The 7906-nt window shown below is 52.6% G+C and overlaps 1 protein-coding gene across 2 annotated transcripts in view; it reads right to left on the bottom strand.

Moving 5' to 3' along the window:
• Positions 1-3179, bottom strand: part of Slc45a3 (solute carrier family 45 member 3) — a 15022-nt gene extending 11843 nt beyond the window's left edge. The window contains exon 1 of one of the 2 annotated variants that reach the window (XM_015483765.2): positions 1356-3179. The gene's annotated coding sequence lies outside the window, so the exon portion shown is untranslated. Of the gene's footprint in view, positions 1-337; positions 480-1355 lie in introns of those variants that run through there. The other variant, XM_015483764.2, reaches the window with a different exon arrangement.
• Positions 3180-7906: the final 4727 nt, after the last annotated feature.

Here is a 7906-nt window from a genome sequence, read left to right as displayed (position 1 = left end):
GGGCACAGCACTAGACTCCAGAAGGGATTGGAGCCTTCCAACCCTATCAGTCTTTGATTCTCTGAGCCTAAAAATTTCCTAGGCAGTAGGGATCTCTGCTTTGCCTGTCCTGCCCTGGAAAAATGCAACAGTGATATGGACTAATAGCTGAGGGCTATGACCTCACAGGGTCCCACACACACCTGAGGACACCACTCAGAAGGGGACCTCCCTGCCTCCAGGGAATCCTAAGAAAGAATAAGAGGCGGGCAGTGGGAAGGGGAACCCAGCCCCGCCCAGACTTGCTCCCCAGCTCCTGCCTCCCCCAGGGCCCTGAGGCCAGGGATTTAGCGCTCACCCCGCTGAGCGGCCTTTTCTTCCCGCTGACTGGAAGCCTTCTGCTTAGCAGCTTGTCAGAGAGAGTGAGGGGCTGCAGGCCGGGACACAAAGGGGGATTAGGGAGAAACCTCTCGGCCTGCAGAGTAATCCATCAAACTCTCTCCCGGCTGCCAGTACCAGCCCCTTCCCACTCAATTCCCCTTCCAGCTGCTGTTGGTCCCCCACCCCCTCCGGCTCCTGAGCCCTGTCACTTCGGGCAGCAAAGAGAATCCCAGGCCCTGGGGGGGCAGAGGGGGCACACCGCAGACACTGGGAAAAGGGCAACGGCTCCCTCCCCCCCCCTCACCCCCAATGTGTGAAAGCCCAACAGGTGGCAGTGGCTTGGAGGAAAGTTGCTTTTGTTGCCCTGTCTGAGAGCCCCAGTTCAGCTTCGGAAAGGAAACAAATGCTGGAGGAGATTGGGGGAAGGGAGGGGAGGGACAGGGAGGCAGTCCCTGGAGCTGGCACTCATCTCCCCTCCCCTCTCCAATCTAGTGACAGGGATTCTAGGGCTGGCCTGACCCTCACCTTGGCCTGTCAGTCCCTGCCAGCCTGAGCTGAGACTGAAGTAGATCACCTGACCATCCACAGTGACAGTCAACATAGACACACATTCTGATTTCAGGCACCTGGGCCTCTCAACCCGACTTCATCTCTGAGAACAGCTGCCACCCAAGGTCACACTGGACATGCCCTCCACACTAGGACTAGCAGTACTCTTCAACCAGGAGCCTGCTTCCACCTCGAGGCTACAAGCCTCTGAGTTGGACATCCCCAAACTCTGGCAGATTCCCAGAGTGACCAAGGTGAGGGAGTCACCTGGACCTGGGTTTGGAAGCCAGCTCCACCACTGATTCTTGACCACCCAAGCCTCAGTTTCCTAATCTACAATTAATAACAGCATCGGCACTCAAGGTCACCACATGCACACCAGGCGTTCTTCCAAGCATTTTAATCTTTCAACCACTGGATGAGGTGGGTACAGCGAGTATACTCACCTCACAGGCAAGGAAACTTAGATGAAGACCACGGACCTGGGCTGAGGATGTGGCTCAGTGTAGAAGGCTTTGCCCAGCATGCATACGGCCCCGGGTTCGCAGACATGTAGTGTTTTAAGATAAATAATGTGAAGTTTCTTCAGTGGAGGGAGCTTGGCGGGGCTCTCTGCTTTCCAAACATAGTGGTTAGGAGGACCATATCCAGGACTCCTCAGCTTCTAGCTTCTATTCCTCTCTCTCTCTCTCTCTCTCTCTCTCTCTCACACACACACACACACACACACACACACACACACACACACAAACTAGTGCCTCCTGCAGCCCCCAGCAGGAGGAATGACAAGAATGTGACGGCCTCCCCAGGTGCTGGCCCCAACAGGAGAGAAGAGGTCACTGCCACAGACCTGCCTGCAGTGGGAAGGCTGAGAAGGGAGGTCTGAGAGTGGGTGGTTTCCATCCACAGGGACAATGATCCCCAGTGTCTGACCCCTACTAACTGCCCAGGAGGTGTCTGGCATGTGTTAGGTGCTTGATCTACCTTTTAATAATTCATACGACTCACACTCTCCTACCAAGTAGGTATTTAATATTCCTATTTTCTAAGGATGAAAGTTTCCGTTTCAGAGAACTTAACAAACATGCCCAAGTTTGCACAAATAAGAAAAGAAAAATTTGGAACCATTTGAAAATTCTGGAAAGCACTTTGAATTGGGAGCCAGGAGAGTGTAGTCCTATTTCAGCAATGTCTACGGCTGTGTAGCCTGCACGAGCCATTTCATCTCTCTGGGACTCAGTTTTCACACCTGTAAAAGAAGAGCTAGTCTAGATAATGCCTATGGTTCTTTCCAGGTGTGTGTTGAGGTGATCTCACACCTAACCCCTACCTCAGGGAGGTGCTCTCCATGGACAGGTGTCTACTGAGGGTCACTGACAAAGTCTTGTGGCATTAAGGAAGAAGTTTTCACAGCCTTCTACCAATGAGAGTCTAGGGGAATCTGGTGGAGAAGGCACCGAGGCTGCACTTACCCATCCAGTACCTGCCCACCCACTGTTCAAGTACCAGCACAATGCCAAGGGTCAGCTGTCACCTGAAATCAAGCCAAGTAAGCAGGACATCTGGAGGCAGAGCTGCCCTCTTCCCTACTTCCTCCCAGAGTTGGACTCTGTTCCTGGCAGAAATTAGTAACTAAATTGTTTCTCTTCTTGGGCTACAATAAATGCAAAGTACCCAAAACTCCTGTGGTCCAGGGTTGGGTAAGAGGACCCTGGGGGGTGACTCGGGACCTTGGCACAGTCTTCAGTCCATCAGGAAGTTCCTTCCGCCTCCTTCCACCTCTTCACAAGGCTCCTGCAAAGTGAAACCTGAACTGCCTCCCTCCTAATGAACTTGACCCTTGCCAGTCAGCCAGGCCAGACCAGGCGGCTCTCCCCATCCATGCGCAACCAATCCTGGTCCTCTGCCTAGGCCTGGCCTCCCTCAGGAGGTGAGGCACAGAGGAAAGCGGGGAGGAGATGGAGCAGGTAGAACAAACCCACTGAGGAGCAGCACCTTGGCCCGAGGGCCAGACCCAGAGGCTGGTCCCAGCTCTGCATGCCCTCCGGAGCTGCAAATTTGATGGTCTTCATCAGCCATGACATCCTCAGGTCTGTGACCAGCCCCATTTATAATCAGAGGGCTCTGGATGAGATTTAGTTCTTGGGAAGCGTGTTCTCAAAAACAGTTGCTTGGTGAACAGCAAGGTGAAAGCAGGCCCAAGAGACTATCAAGGAGCTCGAGTCTGCCCACCCTTGGAGGAGAGTGCAGCCTAACCTAAAGGAATGTCACAGAGCACTGAAACCCACCCACCCACTCACCCCACACTTATTGAGCACCAATTATGTAGAAGTCCACTCTGAAGGTGGTGGGGTCACAAATAGCTGATCCCCTTTAGCAGAAGAGAGAAAATGTGACCAAGTGCATGCAATCCGTGTGCACTGAGGTGATAGGGGTGCCAGAGAGTACACAGGAAGGAGGCAGGTTCAAGGCTTTCTTGAGCAAATGGACAATGCTGAGCCCTGAAAGATGAGCAGGTAGGCCCTGTGCAGAAAGGTAAAGTGAGGCCCCTGGAGCCCAGATTTCCAAACGCTCCCACCCTCCTCTTGGCCTCTCCCCACTGAGATGTGCTAGGAAGAATAGGCGACCACGGGACTGGGTTCTGATCTCGAATCCAGCCCAAATCTCTGTGTCCTAGATAAAGTTCCACACCTCCCTGGGTCCAAGATAGGGAAACTCCTCAGCACCGGGCTGGTTTTTGCTTCCCAAGTAGGCACCTGCTCCAGTTACTTCCCCCTCCTGAACAGCCTGCCTTCTTCCCCTGAACCTTGTCCCATACCTCCTCCAGACTCCCTGGAACCCAAGCTGCCCAGTACCCCCTGTCTCCCCCAAATCTTTCCCACATACCCCTCAGGGCTGGAGCCTGTACATAGTCCTCAGGCCTCTGGTTTGTAATCCTTTCCTTCCCCCACTAGCCCTTCAGCTCCTGGTAAGCAGGGCACACAGGCCCTGCCCAGAACCCGAGGAGGATATGAGTGCTCAACGGAAAGAAAGTCTATGGGTGAGGCCGAGTCAGGGAACTGTCTAAGGAGATCTGACCCAGGATTCAGACAGGGCCATGGAGACATCTAGGTGCTCAGCCCTCTATAGTGACAGAGTCAGGAGTGGGAATCTATAGTGCCATGTCCCTAGGGATGGATAGGGTGCTCCAAGCTCTTGGCACTATTTGCCAGCTCAAAGTAGATGAGATTAGACAGACTTCGGGGGGAGGGGACGGGGGCTGACAGCTCATACCAGGGTGAGAGAAACTGCTATCATGGGCTGGCCGCTCCTGAGGAGATCCCATTTGGCTGGGCATTCCATCTGGTCTGAACTTGGTGAACTGAACGAGGGACTTCAGGCTATGAGACCAGAGCTGCCTCCAACTGACTTCATGCTGGCTGAGCCAGCCCCCACCAGAGACAGTAACCTCTAGTACCTGGTCTGGGTAGGTACTTTGATAAATATGCATATCTCACTTAATCCTCAGCATCATCTCACCAGGTGAATATTATCTCTATTTTACAGACAAAGAAACCAAGGTCAATGGGCTGGTGGAGGGGTGAGATAGGGTAGGAAGGGCAGGTCCATCTCCAGCCTCAGAGGCAAGGAGCCCCACAGTCATTCAGGGTTGGTGGCAAACTGTGAACTTCTTTTAATGGAGAAGGAAACCCAGACCACAGAGTTAAAAAAGAGATTCAACAAGAAGTTCCGGCCACAGATCAGGACCATCCTGTGATGGCACCGTCACCAACCCCTGCCCCCAAGCAGAGACACTTAATACACTGGACAAAGCTCAACGCTCCAGCTCTATTGCTGGGAGTCAAGTGGCATCAGCATTTGAGACACTGGGCCTGGTACCAACTGGTTCAGCCTCCACCCCTGCTGTCCAGCGAACAGGGCCGGTGACTGTTCAGGGAAAGCTAGGCTGAGTTCTTCTTCTGGACACCAAAGAACAGTGCAAAAGATCCCACAAGCTGGGAAGGGAGGACAGAGCAGAGTCCCTGTTTGGTGCACCCTCCCCACACAGTTTTCCTAAAAATAACAAATCACCTTTCTGCTAGAAAGCTCTTAACCATTCAGGGCCGATATCACCTCATCATCTTCCGGTACCTTCCCTTCCATTCTACAGAGAACACTTGGGAGGTACCTGGAAGGCAGGCAGTGCAGGGGGTTCTGAACTAATCACAAAACGAATCTCACAATGCTGACAGGGGAGAGAGACTAAGGTGCCCAGTCCTGGTGTGTTCCCTGCACTGGACAAGTTCAAAGACAGATGTGTCAATCATAACTCACATTTGATTATCTGTGGTGTAATTCCCTTGCTAAGAAACTCTGGTTTCTAAGCTAAACCACAATGATTGCCTCCATTGTCACCAAATAGCAGCTGACGTTTACCAAGCTCTTTTTACAAGCAGCTGCTGTACTCGGAGATTTACCTACATCAGTTTATTTAATCTTGCAATACTGTGAGATAGGTACTATTACCCTCATTTTATAGAGGAGAAAGTTGAAGCTCCAAGGTCAAACAACTTGCGCAAGAACAAACAGGATTCAAACCCTTTCCCCAGAGCCAAGCCTCTTAACTATTCATACCAACTCCCCCAAAGTCCAGGAGACCTTGCTCCCAAAGAAGTAAGGTCTACAGACTTTTTTTGTTGGGGGGGGAGGGAGGGTGGTACTGGTGATTGAATTCGATCCTTTTTATTTATTTATTTATTTTGAGATAGGGTCTTACTAAGTTGCCCAGGGGCTTGCCTTGAACTTGCCATCCTTCTGTCTCAGCCTCTAAGTCACTGGGATTACAGGTAAGCTCCGTGGTCCCTGGCCTTTTTTTTTTTTTTTTTTAAAGAGCAAGGTCCCTGAAAAAGAGCCCCAGACTGTGTGCTGCTATCCATTCAGTCACAGGTGATAAATGATGTTCATACCAGCTAACATTTGAGTACTTACTACTTATGTCTCAGGCTTATAGTGAGGTGCTCTCCATATATTGTTTAATAAGGAAAAATTTTAGACTTTATATATTACATATAATTATAAAGTTATTTTTGTTATAATGTATTTAACAAATAACAAAGCTACATAGTAGGTGTGATCATTACTATGATCATCATCCCCACTTTGTAGCCAGAAATGTTGAGGCTTGAAAGAGGTTAAGCAACTTGCTACCATAGTGAAGCACAGCTAGTGGGACCAGCCACTCTACAGACTTACCTCTCTAGCAGTCTGACTTCCATCCCCGATGTGTAACCAGGTTCTAATGGTGGAGGGGACAGTGTCCAAAAGTGACCTCCCTTCCACAGTCCTCACACCATCCCTCCCTGCCTTCTCTCTCCAGAGCCCTCTCCAGGAGGAGCTCCAGCTTGGGACCTGCCCACCACCCCTGCATCACCCAGTGGCAGTGGCCTGGCAGGCCACAGTGGACCACCCAAGCTCAGTGTCCAGCTCCTCCTACATAGTTAGTTAAGAGTCAGGAGAGGCGGGGGGAATTCACCATATACTCCACAAGTGCATAGGAAAACTCCCCCCAGCACACACCCATTAAATTGGGGCCTGTATGTCCACAGCTGTACATTCATCCACAGCTGTATTTTTATCTTCAGACTCATCCGGCTGACTCAAGCTCCATTTTGTGGGCATTTTTAGAACAACAGAGTCCTGGCTCCAGGACAAGCCTGGGGGGAGGTGATAAGGAAGGAATGGGGGTATGTGTGAAAAGGTCCAACAGAAGGGCCTGTGACCTCAAATTATGTCCACGTACTCCCTGAGACTTGTCACTCTATAGCTTTCCTCAGGCTTCCCATCCAGCCTCTTCCCCCATCCCCACCTGTCCCATGCCAGCCTCCTCTTGGTCAGGTAAGTCCACACAAGGCTATTTGCACTCTGAAAGGAGATCTGTTAAGTGCTTCAGGAAAGGGAGCCAGAAGCCCCCACAGCCTCACCCCCACCCCTGAGCAATGTTTCCAGGAGCCCAGCAAGGGTCACTCTGGGCCCCAGTCTATTGGCAATGTCCGGCTGCAGCTCCAGGGCAGCCGGGCAGCAACTGGGCTATTCTTAGTCTACCCTCCACCAGTACTAGGTCTGTGTAACAGCTGAAGGCAAGTCCTCACCAGGTACCCACTATGCCAAACCCCTCCCTACCCCAACTCCCTTGGGAAAAGAGGAAGCACCAGGGAATGCCCCCTGGCCAGAGGGAAAAGCTGAGCAGGTCAAGAGTGTGTGTCAGAAACAAGGAGGTGGATTCAGAGGTCAAGGGCAAGAGCAACTCCCAGGGCTCCACCGCCTGAAGGGAATGGGAGACTAGGGAAGGACTGAGCCTGGAGATTAATGGGGGCTTCTCCACCAAACCATGCTGCTGCCCAAGCCTAGAGCTCTTAAGAAGCTGTAGGGAATGCCTAGCTCCACACCACCACACCTGTTTGCTGTTTACGAGAACTTCCCCCATCCCACCTGAGCCTTGGGAGACAGGAGCAAAGAGCAAGCTCTACTTTCTGTACCCCAGAAGGATGATGGAGCTCAATAGAGGGTACAGAAACACACACCTCAGTTCAACTCTACCCAAAGCCTGGACCCAGGACTAGCCCAGAAGGGCTCAGTCCCCTTTTCCTCCCTTAGTAACCATCTCCCTCTTCCCCAAGAAAGCTGGCCAGAGCTGAGCACCCCGGTCGTGGGCCCCTCTGCCGGCTCCCCCAAGTCCCGGACTGTGCGCGCCACGGTGACTCATCCTGCCCCTTTCCGGCGAAGCCCAGACAAGGGAAGAAAATAAATGCAACTTTCCAAAGAAAACTCTGACGCGGGAGGCTGCAACAGGAGCGAGCGGCCGGTTCGCCCGCCGTCTGCCCGGCCTGGGGCTCCGGGAAGGGGCCTCTCCGGGTCCACCCCTCCCGGCCCGGGACAGTCGGAGGACCCGGGCGCCTCCAGCCTAGCCCGCGCTCCACGGAAGAAAGCCGAGCTCAGCGGGGACCCCAGCAGGCGCCTG

Source organism: Marmota marmota, unplaced genomic scaffold (genome assembly GCF_001458135.2).
Source record: "Marmota marmota marmota unplaced genomic scaffold, marMar, whole genome shotgun sequence".
Taxonomy (NCBI): domain Eukaryota; kingdom Metazoa; phylum Chordata; class Mammalia; order Rodentia; family Sciuridae; genus Marmota; species Marmota marmota.
The sequence above is the reverse complement of the archived record's forward strand: the minus strand, read 5'-3'. Positions and strand labels throughout refer to the sequence as shown.